The sequence below is a fragment of the Empidonax traillii genome, unplaced genomic scaffold (genome assembly GCF_003031625.1).
Source record: "Empidonax traillii isolate 1590-97213 ecotype Southwest subspecies unplaced genomic scaffold, ASM303162v1 scaffold3234:size14141, whole genome shotgun sequence".
Lineage (NCBI taxonomy): Eukaryota > Metazoa > Chordata > Aves > Passeriformes > Tyrannidae > Empidonax > Empidonax traillii.
This window is the reverse complement of record NW_020958427.1, coordinates 8,462-12,243: the sequence shown is the minus strand read 5'-3', so window position 1 is coordinate 12,243 and position 3,782 is coordinate 8,462. Positions and strand designations below refer to the sequence as shown.

Here is a 3,782-nt window from a genome sequence, read left to right as displayed (position 1 = left end):
CTGTTGGTCCCTGGTGGAGAGCAGCAAAGCAAAGAGGGTCCCAGAGAGAGCATCTCACCCCAACCCACCCGAGCGCCTCCAGCGCTCCCTGCGCTGCCTGCGGGGATAACATCGCAGTACGGACACAAGGCCAAGCTGAACACACACTGGCCCTTCCCAAGGCTCCAAAACTCCCCAGTGCTCCACTCAGGGAGCGAATTCCCCCCAGTGGCACCGAGTTCCAGGCCACCCTCCCCAAAGACGCCGAGATGTCCGTGTTAATCCCGCACGGGGGTTTTGCGGAGCGCGCGGATCGTGTCGCGTACGGGGCCTCCCGAGATGTCATCTGCCACTTCAGAGGGACGAGGAGAGCCAAGAATAGCAGAAAGGCAGAGCAGTGCATACCCCTGGGTGCTGCACAGCTGGGCTGGAGTCCGGCAGACATGTAATTTTCACACCATTTCTCACCAGCGTACACTCAGACAGCTCCACTTTCCCAGCCCTGCGGTCTGAGCGCACACATCTCCAGTTTTCACTTTGTCCCCTCGTTCAGGAGGGTTGGCAGTGCCTGGAGGCAAAATGTATTCAGTCTGCTGAGCTCCTTGCTCTGTTTTCTGTTGGCTTCTAGAATTAGATCCTCTGTTTAATAACTGTTTCATTAAGCAGAGAGCGGTGACAAATAACCAACCGACCAAACCTACCTGGGCGGGTTGATGAATGTTTCTTGGTGGCTTTACTGCACAACAGCTGAGAGTGAGGCAGGACACTGAGATCTGGCGATGAGAAAAATCACATCACAGCGAAGCAGAAAATGTGCTGCTTTACCTCCTTCCCACCTCCTCCTGTTGGGGGAGAGGAAATCCTTGCTGCCTTCAGCCCTGCTTCACCCATCTCTTGGAACAAACACCCACAGTCCTTCAGATATCAGAGGTACTCAGGTTCTACCATTCCTGTGATCATAATAAAAAAATAAATAAAAAAAAATAAAAAAAATATAAAGAATTAATGATTTGGAAGGTAAATTTGCAAAATGGTTGTTGTCAGTCATCAGTCACCATGTGAGCAGTGACGGATGGAACTGGCTCTTCTCTCAGCTGGAGCTGCTCACACACCGTCAATGCCCTCCCCAGAAACGAAGCAAATCTGTTCCAGATGGCGAGATTTGAAAGAATTTTACACCTAAACCCGGCATGGGGTGTAACCAATCTAATCTTTCATCAGATGTGACAGTGGAGGATACAGAAAAGCACCTTGTAAGGTGGATTTCTCGTCCTGACTTTGCGGGAGTTGGAACAGAAGAGTTGGATCTGCAAGAAGAGCTTGACACAAAGCCAAGGCTTCGTCTCCACAGGAGGATATTTTTGTGTTGGGTTGAGGCGGGGCTGCACAGACACATCACCAGTGTGTGGTCCTGACAGCAGGTCCAACCTCCAAGGTTTTCCAACCAAACTGGGCTTAGATATTTAGATTTGACAGGTTTTCTTGGGATCCAAGTGAATTAGGTGGTGAGGAATCAGTGCACTCCCTCCCTACAACTCTTATGGACCTCTGGTGCTTGAAATCCAGCCTGACAACAAAAGGGTTAACACAATACCTGAGGAACGCTTCCAAAATGCAAATAGATTTAAAGTTGATTTTAAAGTGATTTACTGGCACTTGCAGACTCAGAGAAACGTCATCCTTTACCAGTCCCAGTGACCAATAACTCATTGCACTCAAACCCTCTCAGCTTCAAGAGTTCCATAGATCAGCAAGACACTTCCCAAAAGGGCTCTCCTGCCAGCTTGAAGATGCCCAGGGATTTCTGTGCAAGAGCCAACAGATTTTGGGTCAAGATCCAAACCAAATGGAACTCACTCTTCAGGATCCTGTGTCTATCCCTAAACCCAGAACACACAGGGGTAGATGGGAAGAAAAATGCCTGGGAAGAGAGGGAGGGTCTCAGTGACTGGAATAGAAAAGAAAATTGCACTAATTTAAATTAGGAGCAGACTTGCTCAGAAACACCAAACTCCATCTACCCACATATGGACTTTTCTCTAAGTCTTTCAAAAAAAAATAAAAAAAAAAATTAATCCCAGTTTGGCTTGGATTGAACTGAGTTGAGCATGAATACCAAAACCAGTCACTAATTAATAGTGTCTGGTTTTCTGGTATTTGTGCCCCATAAAAATTAATAAGGGACTTCTCTGGGAAAAAAATAAATGGTTAGCTGGAAAGCCAGCCTTGGCCTTTGTTGTTTTCCTGTTACTCATCACTCCTCAGTGAGATTCCTTGAAACTTCGAGCTGGGAACTTCCCAGGAACTTCTAGTAATTTCCCAGAGCCAAGATTTCCAGGGAGGAATTGCTGCCATCTCCCTAAATATCGGTGTCCAGAGACTGGGTGCAAAATGCAACTGCTGGGGCTGATTTCCAGAGCTGATTTCCAGCTCTCCAAGCTCTCGGGAAGAACACCCACGACATTTTCAGGAGCTGGATGGGGTTTCAGATGCATCTTTCCCTCTGATTTTCTGCACATCCAGATTGAGGCCCCAAAGCCTGTATTTTTAACAGGGGCACGATCGCCTGTAGTGGTTTTAGGGAGGGCAGCAGGTCTTGTCTTTTCTGCAGAAGAAGCTCCAAAACTAGGGAATAACACAGGTGGGAGCGGAACACGGAGCAGAGTCTTGCACTCCAGCCAGTTCTCCTCTTCCAGTCTAGCCTGGAACCACATGGAGATACCACTTTGGTTCTTTAAACAACAAAGTTTGCATTAAATGTTGCATTTGGGCTGAAAAATCCTGCTTTCCAGGAGGTTTAGCTGGTGCAGAGCCCTGGAAGCATGAGGAGAAAGCTCCTCAAACAGGAGATTTAGATCCCAAACCAAGACCAAAGCCTGGGCTATCTGATATTGCCCAACTTGCTGGTGGAGTTTCCATAACCCTCATGAGCATCTCAGTCCCTCAAGAGGTAAATCCCATCCACCATCACCATTCCCAGCTGGGGAAGAGACACGGAGCAGCCTGGACGGGCTGGAAAAGGGGAGAGGGAGCTCAGAGCTTTCTGCTGAGCAGACCTTGGGATGGATCAGGAGAACTCAGGAGCCCATGAGGAAGACCAGCCCTGATTCCACATCCTTGCACGGCAGCTGAGAGACTCAGGTGGAAGGACCTGTGTCAAATCATCAGCTGGAGTAAATTGTGATGGTTTTTGACCTCGACAGAGCCCTCCTGCTTGATATCACCCCCTCCTCTTTGATTTTTGTGGTGATTTTTTTTCTCCCCTTCTCCTTACAATTCACCTGGAACCCCTGACTCCAGCTTTTTTTTTTTTTCTCCCCTTAATGAATCCACTCCTTGCAGCAGCAGCAGCAGCAGCACAGCCCTGGAGAAGGAATCCTGCTCGGGCATCTCGAAGTCTCCTTTGAGGCCTGTGGAGATCTGCGGGTGCTTGGCTGGGGATGAAAGGAGGAACTGACAATGCTGGTTTATTCCTGAGATTTTTTTTTTTTTTTGCTGCAGTATTTCAGTGATGTCAGAGCCAAACCTTAGGGAAAAAAAAAAAAAAAGAGAAGAAAAAAAAAAATGTATATGTGCGGAGTACACGGGGTTGGGTCCGGTGGATGGATTAAAAGAACATGATTATTTTGATTACCTTGATTTAAAGCACCAGCGGAGCTGAATCATGTTCAGCCAAAGAAATATCAGGCAGGCAAAATTTACTTCTCTATTTGCAGCAAAGCAGAAGAAGAGGAGGAGGGAGGAAGGCAGGCAGGGAGGGAGGGAAGAAAAATGACTCTGAATCAAATGAGGAAAATACACAC

General features: G+C 47.7%; 1 long non-coding RNA gene across 1 annotated transcript; it reads right to left on the bottom strand.

Moving 5' to 3' along the window:
* Nucleotides 1-439: 439 nt before the first annotated feature.
* On the bottom strand, nucleotides 440-752 carry LOC114072452. Its single transcript, XR_003574178.1, has 2 exons — nucleotides 681-752; nucleotides 440-547 (listed from the first exon to the last, which is right to left on the bottom strand). It is a non-coding gene; the product is annotated as an uncharacterized LOC114072452 (long non-coding RNA).
* Between the last annotated feature and the right edge of the window lie 3,030 nt (nucleotides 753-3,782).